At 38.4% G+C, this 19,604-nt stretch overlaps 1 pseudogene; it reads right to left on the reverse strand.

Annotated features, from left to right (window-relative positions):
• Positions 1–19,235, reverse strand: part of LOC148116865 (uncharacterized) — a 126,414-nt pseudogene extending 107,179 nt beyond the window's left edge.
• Positions 19,236–19,604: the final 369 nt, after the last annotated feature.

The following is a 19,604-nucleotide window of genomic DNA, read 5'->3' on the forward strand; positions in this document are numbered from 1 at the left end:
ATTTTATTTTTATGCGTGTTGTTACTATGTTCTTCTCTATTCCTTTTTTCTTGGAGTTTAGTGCCTGGGTTGGTGTTTGGGAATATTTCATTAAGATGTATTCTAGACCAGTTGGCCTGTTCATGGAACACAGCTGTTCTGGAAACTATAAATTTGTTATTACTATCGATAAATCTGTATCCTTTTGTACCTGTCTCGTATCCCATAAATCTAAGTCTTCTGGATACGTTCTCACCTTTGCGCCTCAATTGTTTAGGTATGTGTACGTCTGCAGTGACTCCAAATATGTGCATGTGTGCTAGTTTTGGTTTCCTGTTATACATCGCTTCATACGGTGTCTTATTTACAATACTGGACCAAGTTCTGTTTTGTGTGTAATTAGAATATTGTAGGGCTTCTGACCAGAATTGTTTACCTAAGCCAGCATCCTCTAATGTGCATCTAATCATGGTTTGTAATGTTGAGTTCTTTCTCTCTACCACTCCGTTCTGGAATGCAGAAAACGGGCTAGATGTGTAATGTAACATTCCTTTGTCTTTTAGCCATTGGGAGAATTCCTTAGACATGAATTCACATCCCCTATCTGTCATGATTTGTTTTATTTTAATATTGTGTTGTGTTTCTATACATTTGTAAAACTCCTTAAATTTCTGAAAGGTTTCATCTTTATGTTTTAATGTGTAAACAAATCCATAACGACTATAATCATCCACAATGGTTAGAAAGTAACGTTTTTTATAAGTATTTGATGGTGTTAATGGACCAACTAGATCCATGTGTACCAAGTCAAAAATTTTGTTAGTTGATCTCGTTGACTTTCTAGGTCTGGGACTAGTTTTGAGTTTTGTAGATTTACATACTGAGCATTCCAAATAGTTTTCACAATTTTTTATTTTGACACCTTCTGCATGTTCAGTCATCTTTTGCACTACAGGAAAACTGGCATGTCCTAATTTCCTATGTAAGACATGAGCACACTCATCGTGAATTGGTTTACCTATTTTAGGTTTTTTTTCATTGTGTGTATCTTTGTGATTATGAGTTACTTCAAGTTCCTCATTGTCACTGTTACTATTGTCTCTATTATCTATTTCATTGTCATCTTCCATATTTGAATCAATGTTGTTTAACCATTTCTCCTTTGTCATAAAATAAGGTAGACCTCCTTTGATTATTACTGTGCCTATGTTTGTTCTGTTTTTCTCTAATGTTGCCTTTCCCTTTGAGAACACAATGTTAATGTCAGAATCTCTGCTTAGTTTTATTGCACTAAGTATGTTATGAGGTATTTCAGGTATTAGTAATACCCCCTCTACTTTTCCTAGGCCAGGTAAGATTACATTCCCTCTACCTATTACTTGAACCTTTTCTTGATTAGCTACTTTGATTACAAATTTATCTTCTACAAAAGAAGATAATATATTTTTATTATTTGTAGTGTGATTAGTTGCTCCAGAATCAATAAGCCAATTGTTGTTCTCTGGTTGTTGTATGTTAATGTTGTCATGTTTGTTTAGCCCATTCAGCGAACCAGACTTTCTATCCTTTGAATTATCTCTGCCCCCTCTATGTTCTCTATAGTTGGGTGGACTTCTATACCTATGTCTATCAATGGAAGGTTGTCTGTTGTTGTACCTATTTCTATATTCTGACCTATGTCTTTCTCTTAGAATTTTAGGACAATCCCTCCTATTATGTTCTCTGGACCCACAATTGTGGCATCCAAATGGTTCATGATATCTTTCTTGAAATGCTACCTTTTTATATTGTTTGTGTTCTACGTGGTTGTTATAACGACTCCTCCTTGAATTGTCTTCAGCTATTAACTTGTTAGATAGACTTTCTATGGATAAGTATCCTAGATTGATTGTGTCTAAATGTGACATATAATTATCCCATGATGGGTCAAGTGAGTTGATAATAACACTTTTCATCGTTTGATCTGAAATTATGTCCCCCCTTAAGTGCAGTTCTGCTCTAATTTTGTTTAAAGATATTAAATGTTCACTTATGGTAACCCCTGGCTTTATCCTAGAAGAGAAGAAATCTTTAGACATTCTTGTGGTAGTGGCTACACTTTCACTGTGAAATAAATTAAACATGCATTGAATAATTTCTGAGACAGTCAGATTTTGCTTAATACTGTGATACATGGCAGGAGATACACTGGAAATTAATAAGAAGAATGCTCTATGGTGTAGGCAATCTAACTTTAGAGTCCAAGGTCTTTTTGGGGGATTAGTAATAAAAAAGAGTAAATTTTCTTTCATAAAGACAACCTGGAGCTGCTGATACCATTCTTGCAAATTAATGCCATCTATTCTCAGCTTTGGGAAGTCATTGGGTAAATTCCCAACATTGTTGGGTCCATTACTTACAACCGGAGGTAGTCCGTGGTCTTGCAAATGTTGAAAGTTGCAAAACGGTGTGGGGATGCTCGCAACGAGTTTGCATGATTCTCTCCGCATCTCATGTCTTCCGAAGTTGTCTGCATAGTCTTGCGCATGCGCGTTGCTCATTTCGTTCCTGGAGTCATCGTGAGAGGTTCTCGCTGCTGCAGCTCCCTCGCTTTGTTCTTCTTCCGATGATTCAGTCTCCGGCTCGATCTTTGGAGTCCTGGTGATAGCGGGCGCTCGTTTTCTTTCGCTGAAGGCGCTGGTCCTTGGATTAGTCTGCGGCGTGGGGCGGTATCTGCAGGACTCTCTGGGCTCAGGCGTCGGTGCTCTCGCCGTCTGGATAGGAGCGGGTAGATTTTGAGGCGTTGGCTCGCTTGCTAGTTTTTTTGTTGATTTTTTAGTGATCTTCAGTTTCGGTCCAAATGCTGCAAAAAGCGTTTTCATTGCTGACTTTACTTGCATGTCTATTGAATCTTCTTCGTTCTCTGTGTCTGATTCTTCTGAGGTGTATATTTTTTTCTCTTTCATTTTTGCATCGAGTAAGGCTTTTCGCGCCAGATATTTTGAATCCTGCTTTTTGATGGGCTCTGCTTCGTTCATCTTAGGCGTCTGTTGAAACCAAGATGGCTGCCATTCGAAATTTTGCGCGGGATTGTTGGTTTTCTTCTTTGTTGCGTTTTTATCGGCAAGCATATTACTCACTATTTTTGAGTCTTTTGATTTTTCAGTAGCGATGTGCTTCTCTCTCGCTGCTCCGTTGTTTTTTAGTATATCTTGGAGGTTCGCGACGAGACTTTCATTGCTCTTTTGGCTTTTTAAAAGTTTTAGTATCTCTGACCTGAGTTCGTTGTTTTCTATTTCGTTTTCTTCTTGGTCATCATCTTCATTTATTATTTCTTCGTCATCTGTGGTGTATTCTTCAGATTCTCTCGAAATTGCATTCGTGGACTCATCGATTATTTCTTGATCCGCTTCCATTTCTTTGCTGTATGCCCTGGTGTTGGGCCTATCTCTTTTAGACATGTTTAAGTTTTTATTGAGTCAATTCAACCATCCTCTGCTACCAGATTGTTACGATATTTTCAGGATCAGACTCAATAAATAAGTTGAGAATTATAAATTCAAATAAATCACTGTTTATTTACATAAGGCATTCTATATTCACTGAATATTCACAGATAGAAGCACAGAATGAATGTATGCAGCTCCTTATATATACAATGGGTGGAGCTAGATATGGGAGTGGTGAAATATGAATACATTAAGAGGTGAAGAATAAGTTAACCCCTGATACCCTGTTCATGTACTATTTACATAATGGAGAATAAGGCATTTACTTGTGACATTTAAATTGTATGCTACCCATCATGCTATCCAGAGATGCTGTGGTTAAATGCAATGAGTGATTTATCAAGGATGAAATTTTGCTGTAACCATAGAGTGGTAAGATATTGCAAGTAAAAGGAGAAGGCCTGTTATTGGAATCTGGGCCTGGTTAAAAGCGAAGGATAATGCTTGTGACAAGGGGTGGACTTCAAAACTTTTAGCAAGGGGTTTTCTACCTGGTTGCTGGGTGGGCGTGGCCATGGTGGGCATGGCCTAGTCGGCCTCCTGCACCACAGTGGGGAGGGGTGTTTTTGCCCTCTCCGGGCTTCGGAGGCCCTCTGGAGGATGGAAATGGGCCCGTTTCTTGCTTTCCCAAACTTCCCGTAGGCCCATTTTTCACCCTTCCCGAGCCTCCATGTGCACCCTGCACTTACCTACATCTAAAATGGGCCACATGGGGACTCCTGGGAGGGGTGGGTGGGGCGGGGCCAGCCAGGAGTGGGATTTGGGGGTTCTCTGAACTGCACAGAATCTTAGCTAGAGGTTCTCCTAAACCCCTGTGAACCCCCAGCAGCCCACCCCTACTTGTGATGAATATGGCCAAGTAATGAAATCATGATTATGATTAATCATTCTATGATTAATGTTGGGTGTTTGGTTCTAAGGCAGTTATATGGTAAGTTAAAGGACTCAGAGGCAATCATGAATTTGGATATTCGATAGTTTTGGTAACAGTTTTTCAGACCATCTCGGCTTGGTTAACAGCATAACAAAACATGCCAATGTGATTACAGTGATAGAACTAAAGATGAGTAAGTAAAGACTAAGCTAAAAGTTCTAAGCTAAAAGTTCTTACTTTCCTATTTGAAAGTGAGAATTCTTCAACATTGAATCACATTCCTCACTAGGTCATAGACTGGCCATTTATAAGAATGCTTATAAGATACTTGATTAATATGGGGACCTGAAGGCCAGGAAGCCATTGATGTTTTACTAGCATTTCCACAACTTTTGATTTATGTGAGGTATAATGTGTAATAATTAGAGAAAAGGATGCACTAATAGTGTTAGTAATTCTCATAGCATTACAAGGAAACTTCTACTCCTGACTACCCATAAGGTACACTCTATTTTCTGAGTCAAAATGGATGTATGTATCAAAATGTTCAAATGCCACAAAATCTGTACATATAATGGCCATTGTGGCTGAGTTTCTCAGAAATCCCAAAACTGTAAGCACCACATGAAGCTACATATTACTTCTCTTTCTTGAGAATATTTTCCTGAGAATAAGCTGCCTATGTCAATGCAATGCAATCCCATATAATGCATTTACTCAGGAGTAGGCCTTATTGAATTTGCTGGGACTGTTTCTCATGTACTAGATAACTGCATAAAAGTGTCAATTCCAGCTGCTGGCTATTCCTATAAAGCTCAACATTTCATAGGGCCTGGTTACTCCAGGGACTGCCTATCTCCATAGTAGCTGCCAAACCGGTTTGAACTGGCAGGGTTGGCATGCTCCAGGATCCTTCAATTAATGCCATCTATTGAAAGTGTGCTTTCTCTGTTATAATGCCTGTCCTCTAGAATAAATTTCTCCCTGAGATCTGTGGGCCCCACCATGCTGGAGTTTCAGAAGATCTTGATGACCTGGCTTTTCCCCCAGCTACAACTTTTAGGAAGGGTTGCTAAGTGGTTCCCAAGGATTTCAGGGGCCTCAGATTATAGATTGTCAACATATACAATGACAGCATGGAGCCAGTTTTGAAATGAAAGGAACATCTAAAAAAGAATAGAACAAAATAGACAACATGTCCACTGGTGCCCTGTGCCTGACCCACATTTTTTTTAATTAACACCAGGAAGAGAGGCTGCTTTGACAAACTAGATTTTTCCAAACAGGCAAGCTGTTTCTTTGCTTTGTGCAAGCTGCGAGATAACAAACTCCCTGCTCTGATCCCAGTTAGATAATTATTTCTCACTTTGGCCTTAATTAGGTGGCCGATACCTGCTAAACACTTGTAACTAAGACTCTATAATATGTAAACTTCTCTTGCTGATGCTTAAACTAAGCAATTCGGGCAGAATTGTGGGAAGGAGAAATTGAAACTTGCCCAGCAAAAGCAACTCCTCTCTGAGCAATTTGCCATGCTGTCTTTTTCTTGCTGCTACTTGCGCTCAATGCAGCTCACTGCAGAGGGATCTATCCAAGAAATAAGTATCAGGACTTAATCAATAAACCTTTATTAATTGCAATCATCCTAGTGTCTTACCCAGATTATTCCTCCTTTATTATCTGAACCAGAAAGGCTATAGCTAGCAATATCTGGCATGCTAAGTGGAGAAGTAATAATAGGGAGGGGGGAAAAAAGCAAGAGGAGGCCCTAATTTATTACCCAAATTCATTGTATGCTAAAAGTTTGTGGAATAAAGAGAGCCAGGGAATGTGATGCCAGAGAAGTTTAACTTGGCAGCTTTGGCTTTGAGGTGCCTATCTTCACCAGATCCTTGGAACTCAGGAACTGACATCCCTCCAAGGATGACTTCAACTTGCTGCTGTAGATGGTGTGACCTCCCTGTAAAATACAATGCATGTATCACTTCAGAAAGGTGATCCCTGAGGCAGGGTACCCAAATTATGTTGCAAATATTCAGCACTTTCTTTTCCCTCAGGGACTGCAGCCTCAAGTGGATTCCTTGTCTCAGTTGGCAGCCAGTTTGTAGCATTCTTAAGCGGAATCAATACACATCAAGCACCTACCTGGCTGATATATTTTCCATTTGAAAGGAAGCAAGAACTTGATTTCTTCAGAGCCTGTCTTTTCAAGTCTAGACATCTCAGGCTTATTTGGCTGATTCTGCTTGAAAATAGAAAAGAAGAGCTAAACTTTATTTATGATACCCATGCTTCTTTTCACCAATAAAAACACTTGTCTCTTACCTTGGATGTTCTTTTCAGTCTCACTGTCTGATGTCTGAATGATCAGAAAAATCAAAAGCTATTGGATATGTGCCAAACTTCTGTGCTGCATACTTGCAGGTGCCTTTTTTCTGTTTTTTTTAAAAAATGCTTGTTGGTATATTGGATCTCCCTCCCCCCACCCCCAACAACAGCTGTGTCAAGTGATCCAGGAAGTGTGAAAGAGAGCGAGCAACTGACTCCTAGACGGAGATGAATTTGGGAGGTGTGGATCAGGTTATATTGAGTTAGAATGTGTAAATATGAAATGTCACCTCTAGCCCTAGCCTTTAAAAGTAATATTCTGTGTTGAAAAGTTTTACTGTTATCTATACATACATTACATCACTTATTCTATAGATTCCATTTGACTTAAAGTGATAAAACAATGAAACATACACAACATCACACTTCAGTGAGGAAGAGTGACATTCCTCACTTCATTGTGCTTGCCATTTTTAATCTATTTTTATGGTTTATTGGTTCTATTGGAATTTCTTTGATTGTTCGGAGCTACACAGAGTCACAGAGAGCTGATTGGATCCAGTAACGGACCATCAACCATATGCAGGCTTTTTGCTTCCAAAAGCTCAGTGAAAAAGATTGTGTTCATTGTAATGCAAATGGTGTAAGTATGTTGGAATCTACTTTCTAAGCCTCTCTTCTTCAGATGTATTGGGATTGCAAATCCCCAAAATTATGGTGCCAGATGGGAGAATTATAGTGCCACTGGAGGGCACTAGATGGGGAAGGCTATTCTCAATTTTAAGGATAAGTGAGGAAAAGCAGCCTTTCTCTTAGTCCACTGTGGAATTTATTCTTATGGCTTGTTTAATTAAAACACAGAAAGTGAATATAAGATACTGAAAATCCCTGCCCCCAATATGGATAATTAAATGGCATAGAGTTATCCTGCTCCACTAATTCTCAGTATTTGCCATTATGTCTTGAAGCAGCACTAAAGATAAGTTGCCTACTGCATCCGTGGTAAAAACAAATTGTTACATTTATCCAAAGGTCATTGCATTAGGTTTCCTATCTTCAGTTATTTTCATTCTGTATCTGTTGCCAGAATTTATCTACACTTTTTCACTCAATGGATCATACACTCTGTAAATACAGTTCTATTTATCAGTCATTGAAACATGTATTATGAATATGAGATAGCAATATATTATCAAGCAGTGATCAAGGAAAACACATGTTTGGGCTTTCTGATAAAACATTTGAGTTGACTTTTCTCTTGTAGGAAGAAATATCCTTCTGGGTTCAGCTCCAAGTGGGGAAAAAGACACTGGAAACATGGAGCCTGCTTGGAAAGATGGTTTAATGGTGGACAGGATCACATGGTTTGCGTTCCTGAACAGAAAAGGGTGAGATACAGCGAGTCCCCAGGTTTTATGCTTTCTCTGGCTTTGAACTTCCTGGGGCCCAGAAAGAGTATCCTGATTGGTTGTCAGACTCCCAGGGGGTGGGGGTCTTAGCCTTGCTGGCTGATGTAATCTTCCCAGGTGCCATGTGGTGAGTTTCTGTCCTAGATGGGTCCCATTGTGTTAGTTTCTGTTGCTGTTGTGTTTCAGATGGGTCCTATTGTCAAAGATTGAGTTTCCGCCTCTGGCCCATTAACAAAGGGGGGGGGGGGCAGGAAGATGGGAGTTGCTTTGTCTTTAAAACATGTTTCTCCATTTCTCAACCAGGGAAACATAATATTCTGCCTTTTTAATATTTCCTAAAATATTTCATTCTTCTAGGAAAGGGGTGGGATGCTAACTTCCTACACTCTTTTTCACCAGACTTATGATAGAAAGTCAACTATTTCTAAAGGATTAGTATGGATTCCCAAACTTGGGATTCTTGCTTTTATCCATTTTGTCCTTAAATAACAAAGCTGAGCCAAGGCAAACAACAACAGCACGCACTGTAGCATTACCCACATCAAGCACTCTGCTGACACTATGATTGATGAGCAAATTTAGAATGCAATTATAATATCAATTCTATATGACAAGCAACAAAAGCATACTGATATTTCCCAGTAACACCAGGTCTTCTCTTTAAGCAGGATCCAGATTTATATCTTATTAGTATTTCATTATTTCCAGAAGATTAATGAAGGCCTTTGTTATTAACATCTTTAAACTATGCCAAATAATGAATGAAGACTGTTTCTTAGTGACAAACGTCACTCACTGTGTCAATAGCTTACTTTATATGTTCAATATATAGATCAAGGTTAAGAGGAGACCTGCTATCCTTGAGTCACATCTGCCTTTTCCTCTCTCCAGATAAAATTCACCCCATCTTTACTCATTAATCTATTATTCCAATTTTTTCTTCAAGATCTAATTTTCTGTATACCTGCCCTGACATGATTCCAACTCATTAAATTATCTTCTCTCATTCTTGGTGCAAGTGTTAATTCAGAGGAATCCATTGTTGCCATGTCAGTAGTGACTACCACTCCTGGTATTCCCCTAAATAAGCTCACCCAATCATTTGAATTGAACAAAAATGGGTTAGAAATGCTCAGTTTGGTCCAAACAAACATTATTTGTTTTGCCATGAAGGAAATCAGGTGTAAAACTAAGGAAAAGAGTGGGATTTGCTGGTGGTTTCTTCTGTGATTTTAATAATGTGAAAACAGATATACTTACGGGACTACGTATCTTGGGAAAAGATAAGTTGCATTCCTATCCAACTCTGAAGCTCCCTGGGATCAACTTTGTAGAATTACTTTCTATCAGACAATTCCAACTCACAAAGCTGGGAGGTGACTTAAGGTAACTTATTAAGTCACACTGAGTTCTCTGGGAGGAGAATAAAACGCAAACGGGATAAATAACAATAAAAGTTTATTAAACACTATTGGTGTTAAGGCAATGGCACTGTTTTCATGCCCAATATACCTTACATTTCATTATTGTAAGTCATGTCAATTAGTAGAATAATATAAAACTCACTTCATGAACACAGTGATTAACTCCAAGTTGTATTGGCTTTTCTGTATTTTTCTTCTAGGGATGAAATCACACGAGAGGCAGATTGCAGGTAATCCATCATTGATTGACTTTTAGAAAAGTTGAGATGACATTAAAAACCTTGACTATTGTAAAAACGAATCTGAGACAAAGTTGTGTATACAACTACATTCAACTTTCCCATAATTTGAAAGCAAAGAACCCTAGAAGAGTTGATTTGCTTAGAGGAACAGTGGAGAAGATGCTAGCTAGCCCGTTTGGCTATTTTTCTCATCCAGATGCCTCCTTCTGCTTTTTTCCTTGTGGGAGAGAACTTTAGGATTCTCTCTACCTTTTCTCTAATGTGGAAAAATGGCGGGAGATAGTAATACGCAGAATAATGGATGGAGGAGGAAGGCTTCAATAGTCTTTCCCCCTCCTACCACTGCTGGCATTCCTCTAAATTAATTCATAGTAGAGAACAATTCATACCAGGATATGTGATGGAAAATATTATTAGAAGTCATCAGGGAGATACAATGAAGCTGTAACACAAGAACAAATGAAGGCAAGAGTTGGTTGTATAGATTAGAATGAAAGTAAGGTTCAGTTAGAAGAGGAACCCGTCAGAGAGGAACAGGAATCAGTGAGATTATGTAGCAAACATTGTAAACACCTGGCAATTATTTTTAAGGCACCAATTACTTGTTCCAGTTCCTTAAGTAAATTCCATGTGCAGACCAATAAAGAAATAAATCTCACTTTCTTAGGTATTGGATTCTGATCCCAAGGCTGCATTTTTCAACCTTTGAAAAGTGTGGGAAAGAACACAATGACTATTTTATAATAAATTGTTTTAATAATTATATTATAAATGACTTTTTAATTATAGGAGATCCACCATAATGGTGAATATGTGAATTTTTATTATTCCTATAGCAAGCAGATTCTTAATTGTGTAGGAAGAAAATTACAAGTTTATTTTCACTAATCTCTAACATATCTTAGGTTTTCATTCAATAATGTACATAGGCAATAAGACAACTTATGGAGTCTAAACCGGTGGTGAAATCCTCTGTGGTTTGCCACCTGTTTGCAGCCTGCGTGTGTGTGGTGCATGCCAAATGCACACTGCGTGTGCGCATGTGTAGTGCATGCCAAACACACACTGCATGTGCATGCACAGTGCACACCAAACATGCGCTTCACACGGAAAAAGGAGGCTTAAGAAGGTAAGTAGAACAGCGAGGGGCGGGAACAGCTGTGCCACCTGATTTAGATTCGCTAGAAAGCAGGATTTCCTGCTTTCTAGCGAATATAAATCACGCGGAACAGCTGATCATCGGAAATATCGGTTTGCCTGAACTGGTAGCTTTTATTACTACTGGTTCGCCTGAACTGGTGTGAACTGGTAGCATTTCACCCCTGGTCTAAACTTCTGAAATATGTATTAACTTTGATAACTTTGTTTACAATTGTTATACCCCAAAATGGGTATTTTATTATTCATTTAAAAGAATAATAGTAAAAACAACTATATTACCATATTACTTATTTCATATTTCTAATATTAATAGAAGTGTATTTAAGCATAAATCATTTTTTTGCAAGGGTACATGGAAAGAGCCTCTTCAAAGACTACTGTTAAAATGAAACTTTCAGTAGTTGGGAATACCTTGGGTAATACTGAAAATACTACCAGTGGCAAAATTTGAGAAATAAATAAATTTCTTTGCAATACTATATGTATGCATTTTTATATATATATTTTTATAGGAAGAGGCCCATAGATTTTACCAGACTTTCAAAGGGATTCCATGGCACAAAAATACTCAATCACTACTACATTGATTAGTACATGTGTACAAATATATTACAAAAATATTATTTCAGTGATAGTTTCTGGCATATTTGGCACAAGCCCCAATGATATCAATGTATCATAATATCATCACATAAATGATGCATTTGCCATATGCCCCCTTTCATAGATACTCATGCTTAGCTCCATCACTGTCTTTGGTAAGCAGATTGTCGGAGTAATTTTATATGGAGCAACTGCTAATGTAGATGGCAGAGACAGGTATTGTGTTTCTGAGTGGAGTGGTGGTATAGCCATGGGAATCCTGCCATCTGCAGCAGATCATGGCACCTCAGTGTGAACTCAGAATAGATACCCAGATACAGCAAAGAAGACTGTGCACAGAGAAACAAGCTTCCTTGTGTGTAACCTAGTGCATCTTCTGGCAGTTTCTTGTTGTGAACAAGAGGTCCCGATCATGTATGTGGACTCAACTTCCTTTTTTAATGTGAATACTTTAATAATCAACTGTTTAAGAAAAAGCCTAGATTCTGTTCTTCTCTTATATAAATCATTAATTGAATTTTTAGTTTGTACTAGAAAACCCGTGACCCATTGTGTGATCATTTCAGAGATATTATCTTACCTCAGGAGTGTCAAACTCACATCATCAGGCCATCATCACGTGACATATCAAGACTTTTCCACCCTTCGCTAAATTGGACAGTGGTGTGGCCAGTGCATAATGCATCCAGACCATGGGTTGGGAGTTTGACAGCCCTGTCTTACCTTAATAGGAAGGGCAAAAAATCAGTAGGAGTGAGAGTAACTTCCACTTCCTGTCAGTTTCCCATAGAGTTTCCTTATGGATAGCTGGCAGTGAGCTTTGAAAATTTTCCTTCCTTCCTTCCTTCCTTCCTTCCTTCCTTCCTTCCTTCCTTCCTTCCTTCCTTCCTTCCTTCCTTCCTTCCTCCCTCCCTCCCTTCCCTCCCTCCCTCCCTCCCTCCCTCCCTCCCTCCCTTCCTTCCTAGTTTGTTCTGTAAATTCTGTAAGTTGGCATAATGATCTCAAGTCTGCAACATAGTACATTTAGCTAAACCTAAAACATTTGTTACACTTAATATTTGTGAGAAAAAGGATTGCAAATCATGCCTGGCATTATCTTAATAAATCCCGTGAATTCTGTGAGTTTGGTTTTGTATTCATAGAATATTCCTGATTCACCCTTTTTTTAAAAAAAAAAAAAATTGGCTCAGTTACTCTAATAAGATGACAATCCATTTCAGTTACGCATCATTCACCTAGTGGAGAAAGGGAAAAGTAAGACAGGCATTCAGTTCCCCCCTCACCACATCTCATGATTAATATGCAAGCAGTCTTATTTTTATTTAAATAATTCTAGACAACAGTAATTATAATTATGATCATCATTAAAAACTATGGCAGTGAAACTGAAAAAGAATATTATGGAATAAACTTTCATGGCCCTTTGTCAAATGCAATTTGCCATATCAGTTTATTATTATAATTATTACAGTTTTGCCCCTTTTAAAGTTTGTAATGACTTTTCAGTAGGGATCCCGTGTGGAGGAATTTTAAATTGCTGTTGTCTGTTCTTTCTCTGTTTTTAATAATAATAATGTTATGGTCTTTTTAAAGGTATCATATATACTATCCCCAGGTTGTGTTATGCTGTCTCATTGTGTCCCAGAAGCTGTTCCTGGAAGGGAGAAGCAAAATGAATGAATGCCAAGAGAATATATTTCTAGTCAGATCACCCAAAGCTGAAGGTCATCTCAGCTGCCACCTAAAGCAAGTAGATATCTTGGGCATCAGGGGTATCAAAAGATGCTGGAAGTGAATAATCACTTTAGTGATAATGGGAAAGGCATAATTTTATATTGTGTGGGAGAAGAATACGATGTATCCTCTTTTTAACCAAGACAATATAAAGTGTATATATAGATGGTTCATGGATTTCTCTAGTCAGAGGGTACTTGGCAATTTACTGCAGAGGAGCTGAAGTTTCTTTGGAGTACTAATGATGTTTTTGAAATGCCTAGATTAAAGCCTTTGGGATATCTAGTTGCTGATGCTGCTATGCAGAAAAAGAAAACCTAAAAAATTATAGTGTGTAGGAAGTTAGCGCCCACCCCTCTTCTAGAAAAATGAGATATTTTAGGAAATATTAAAAGGGCAGAATATTTCTTCTAAAAGGAAGGCAGAAACTCAGCTCCCCCACCCCTTTATCAATGGGCCATTAAGGCCTGGGCCAGTCTATTCTACATAACAAAGATCTACCTCCTTCAGGCAGAGCCCAAAGGGCCCAAAGCCCTTTCATTACATCATCACCCAGCAAGAGTCAACCAAGCCTGGGACTGAAAAGACAACCTACAAAGTTACCCCTGCATGACCCCATGGAAGTCTGACAACCAATCAGAACACAAGCTCAAATTCAAAGCCCAACAGAGAGCATAAAACCCACGCACTCTCAGCATCTCTGCTCTTTTTTTTGCCCAGGATCTCAAACCATGTGATCCTGTTCATCAATAAACCTTCTTTCCAAGCAACTTCCATAAACCGAGTGTCTTTTTCCCCACTGGAACTGAACCCAGATGGACATTTCTTCCAACAATTGGAAACATAAAACATAAGATGTAGTTGGGAGTCAGGCTCAGGTGGTTTCTTCTCCTTCTCCTTCTCCTTTTCCTTCTCCTTCTCCTTCTCCTTCTCCTTCTCCTTCTCCTTCTCCTTCTCCTTCTCCTCCTCTCCCCCCCGCCCCAGTAAAGGCAAAATGAATTAACAACACATTGACATCTTAGGCATCAGAAAATTAAGGCTGGGCAGGAATGGGACAATTTCAGTCAGACAATCAGACTGTTTAGTTGTCAGAACCGGAAAAACAAGACAGCCAGTTTGGTCAAGTGATTAAAGGCACCAGGATAGAAACTGTCAGTCTGAGTCCCATCACAAATGGCAGTCATATGACCATGGATCACTGCAATGACATAATAACAAGCTGGGCACTGACTGTGGAAGTGCTGTGATGGCCATATAGCTTTTGAGGATGGATCATATGTCCATTTTTTTCAGTACCACTGTAACTTTGAATAGTTGTTGAACAAATGGATATAAGCTGAGGCATGTTATGTTATGTTATATGTTATGTTATGTTTTTATGTTATGTTATGTCATGTCATGTTATATGTTATGTTGTTATGTTATGTTAAATCTTCCTTGTCCTTTTAACATATATTTTATAAAAGATTAGTTATGACAACCAAGACACATAGCATGTTAGATATTACAATACTTCTCCCAAGGAATATTGAAACAAAAACATAACTTAGAATGATATGTAATCAAGATAGAGATAGCATCAAGATCTGGCTTTGGGAGAGAGGGTGGGGGGGAAACTGGTAAACCACAATGATTCATTCAATCCCTTCTTTCAATTACTGCTGAAGGCATTTCTCCAAATATCCTGAAGCAAAACTTAAATGTGCAACCATCCTGATAATGCAAAAAGCTGTCATTCTGTAACCCAACTCTTTATAAACAACTGACAGCCCTTCTATAAAGAGACTTTGGTTATTTGATCCTGATCTAAATCACCCCCAGAAGATATAGGAAGATGGAAAGGATAATGGCAGTGACAAGAGTGCCACGTCCTTTTAGTCAGTAAATAAACCAAGTAAACAATATACCATAATAGAATAGCACCATGCTAAAATCACTATTTAAGTTTTATTTTTAAAGGGAAAAATAATGCTATGGGAAACAACCGCCTGCTTTTTTCTTGCTCTCTCTTGCTAAGGCGTTCATTACAGATTAAATTAGCACTGTGTTTTGCTACTTGGAACTGTAATTACAACAAATAGATAAAGATGTGTTTAAGACTTTAAACTATTTCCAATAAAGAAAACTATAAAAGCAATGTAGGATATTTTTAAATGAATGTAATCCTGGCCGATCTTCAGATAATGATCCCTCACTATCTGAAGGGGAGGTGGGGGAAAGAGCCATCTTGTTATTCCTTAGGTTGCTTCTCATCAAGTGATACCAGATGTCTAACACATCACGCCATGCTCATTTAGCAGACTTTAAATGCTTTAAAAAGAAAGTTATACAATGGAGAAAATAGTCTATGGCATATATATTAAGTACCTATTTTCCAAGTTATTTAATCATCTTTAATGAGATATTTTTTAAAAAAACCCAATTGCTTATTTAATTACTATTTAGGGAGGCCATACACTTAAATACCTTTCAATTAAGCAAATATGGCAACTGCTTTTGCAGCAGGGGTAAAGAAGAATGGAGACATATGTGTGAAAGCTGCAGAATACTGTATTTTCTTTTTCTTTTTCTGAAGAATAGTGTCTCTTCTCCCTGAATTGATAGTAGAACAAGAAACCTTGCAAGTAGTGATTAAGGACCTCACTCTAGCTTAGCTGTTTTATTTAGAAAAGGAAGTAATGAAAAAATCCAGCTTCTTCAATGTGTAAGAAGTAAGCTATCAGGACCAAAATTCAAATTCTACTTTTCTTTCTCCCATTCTTGCAGAAGAATTGTCTGTCTACCTTTGAACAGGAAACAGAGGTGTCTGCAAGCTAAAGTCCAAAAAAGTCAAGATGGAGGCCACAGTCTTATGATAAATCCCTGCCTCTTCTTTATATTTGTCACCCAGCTATTCTTTCTTTCTTTCTTTCTTTCTTTCTTTCTTTCTTTCTTTCTTTCTTTCTTTCTTTCTTTCTTTCTTTCTTTCTTTCTTTCTTTCTTCTTCCCCTATAGATAGTTTTGTCTAGAGAAACAATACAGACAGTTCTATATTATCATTGTAATGGGCCTGTTTGATCTGACTTGGTTTGATTGGACCCCCCACATTAGGAAATAACATTTAATTGCTTCAATGCAGAACAAAGTCATTGTAAAATGGCTCTTGGAAAACATTGCAGGTAATAATGATGCTACAGAAATGGGTAGAACATATCCACATTTTTTGTAGACTACTGATACCATCTCGTCAGTAGGGCTGTGTGCAGGAAAGATATGAGAACCAAAAAGCAAGAGCAAACAAATGGCCAAACAACAGGAATGCTAAAGAGCAAACCTGCTGCAATTAATTTGTAAGAATGAAAGAGGCAGCTGACAGGGTTATCTGTTATTATTATTATGGTTGGTTGCACAGTCAGACAGATGTTTAGACAAGATTTGGCATGTTAATATACCTATCAAGTCCTCCCTAAAGAGAGGGAGATGTTATTTGGTGGCGCTAACGGTATCGTCGCAAAAGGTAAGCTGTCCAAAGTAAAGCTGTCTTTTGTAACTGACTGGTGGTGATTTTGTGAATGCTGGTGATGTTTAAGTGGTGCTTCAGCTGTTTTGGAATTGTAGCACCTATTACTATTGTCATTATCTTTGCTTGTAGTTCCATCAGTTCTTGCTTACAGGCAAATTGTATTTTTTGCAAATATTCCAATGCATCATTGCTGCTCTTGTATCATACTGTTGTTTGTAGTTAATCTCTGAGATCTTCTTGCAGCAGCTACCTAGCAGGTGGTCCAATGTTTCTTCAGCTTTGATGTAGAAGTGGTATTTGCTGTCTATGGCTATCTGTCTATCTGTCTATCTGTCTATCTGTTATCTATCTATCTGTCTGTCTGTCTATCTGCCTATCTGTCTGTCTATCTATCCATCCATCCATATCTGTCTGTCTGTCTGTCTGTCTGTCTGTCTGTCTATCTATCTATCTATCTATCTATCTATCTATCTATCTATCTATCTATCATCTATCTATCTATCTATCTATCTATCTATCTATCTATCTATCTATCTATCTATCTATCTATCAAATCTCTCTCTCTCTCCCCCTCTCCCTCCCCTCCTCTTGAAAACCTAATAACTCAAGTCCTAACCAAGGGCCTAAACATTAAGTAGTATCAGAGGATATAAGCAGTTACACAGCAGATTATCTTTTTATAAAATTAGAGGGTCCAGGTCTGATAAATTCAAAATTTCCAAATATCAAGGAAATCTTTTACTACAAGTGTTCCAAACAAAACCGGTATAACAAGGGATTTCTTTTTCTATAAGTGTTCAATCTCAATCTTCAAATCTTTGTATTTGCAATTTTTTTGGGGGGGATTTTTCTTTTACCTCAATCCTTGCATCACCCAATCATAATTATTATTATTAAAAATCATCATCAGAATTGACCCAGATACATTAATTATATAAAAATATTTTGGGGGTCAATGAACATTCTTAAATCCCAAGGATGGGTTGATGAGCTGAAGAGTTTGGGGATCCCAGTCTAGAATCACTGAGAACAACTCAATGTGGTAGAATAAATGACTACCTGTCCACTTGTATGAGAACCAATTTTCTGCTTCTCACCGATAAAGGAATGTAGTTGCTGAGAAATTCTATGCTTATTTTTCTTAATTTTCTGCCTTATAATTTCTTTGTCTTAGTATTATTTTTGCTTATTCCTTTTCTATGCATAAAGTTTGCTTACCTTGGAAGGGAACAGTATAATGGGCATTTATGTATATATACACATAGGGATTAAAAGTATTTTTCTTCCTGGATTTAATATCTAAGGAGCTATTCTTGAAGATCAAAGAAAAATGCTAAGGTTCTGGAGATTTAATTTTCTTTCAGCTCAATTCTTCTTTTCATACTCCAATATCATCATAACAATGCAGACATTATCTGAACTGAAACAGAATTTCTGCAAAAAATAGGACTCACCTTGGCTCCAAAATCTTCTCAATTCAATTCAACATTTAAATAAAGTTAGACGGCTTGATTCTTCAAATGTTGACATAACAAATGAGTGCATTCTTTTTTAAAAAATGTAATCTTTAGAAAAATATGAAGCAAGAAAGATTCTTAGTGAATTAAGCTATTATACATGAGAATGAAAAATAATCAAAGGACAGTTGTTTATCTGGGACCAAGTTCATTAAAGAGCAGGAAATAATTCTAATGAAAATTGACAGTACTCCAAGAAAGTAAAATAATAAAATAATGCACAATTTAGCAATTAACCATTTTGTAATAATTTTGATATCACATACGTATATATAAATTTGAAGCCATTCATTTCAATATAATCTCATACCAATATTTGCATTGTTTACTCATTTCAGAGCTCAGCTGGGATATATGCATAGTTAAGGATGGTGTCCCAGTCTTCCTATGGGTCTCTTTTTCTGTTTGGGGTGGATAGCTTTCAAATGAGTTGGTCATAAGATAAATGGCTATATACCGTATTTTTCGGTCTATAAGATGCTCTGGACCATAAAATGCACATTAGCTTTAGAAGAGGAAAACAAGAAAAAAAAATTTGCCTCTGCTTCCCAGCATCTATCCGGTATTCATCTGGCTAGCGTCCTTGAAGCAAACAGCAAACAGCCTGGTCAGCTTCAGCACATTATCACAGCCCCAGCACTTGGCCTGTCAGGGCTCGGCTCCATTACACCCACCACCAGTCAGCTGAGCATCAGCAGCTGCCATTGCTGCCTCCTCGGTGTCTCCTGCCTCCACCAGGAACACAGGAGCCTTCACTGCTGAGCAGCTGATTGGGGGTGGGATCGGCCTCTTGGAATACCACTGATCAGCTCTTCTAGGCAGTGGAGATCGCCGCAGCTCTTAGCTGCCATCGGCGATCTCCGGCACCTACCACTGCTGCTGCTGATCGCCGCCACTGCTGATCGCCGCCACTGCTGATTGCTGCCGCTGCTGATTGCCACCACCGCTGAGGCAGGGAGGGGCATCCAGTACATTGGTTAATCAGATTTTTTCAATACTTACTGTTGTGGTCCACCAGCAGCCTGCAGAGCTGGCAGAGGAGTTGGACAGTGAGGAGGCTGGGGAGGACAATGAGTCAGGGGAAGGCCCGGATGAGGACTGTGTCGGAGGCAGAGATGGAGCCAGGGCCATCTGGGAGCAATGCACAGACTCCGGAGCCTCCAGAGGTGGACAGCAGAGAGGCAGAGGAACAGGAGGAGCCTGTTCCTAGTGCACACATGCAAAGAGCTGCCAGAAGACAAGAGTAGCAAAAGCAAAAAGGACAACTCGGGAGTAAGGCCAGGAGATGATTGGCCCCTCCCATAAATATTAAAAGAGCAGCAATGGCTCTTGGACACTTTGTA

This window comes from Pantherophis guttatus, chromosome 1, assembly GCF_059756535.1.
Source record: "Pantherophis guttatus breed Tessera chromosome 1, ASM5975653v1, whole genome shotgun sequence".
Lineage (NCBI taxonomy): Eukaryota > Metazoa > Chordata > Lepidosauria > Squamata > Colubridae > Pantherophis > Pantherophis guttatus.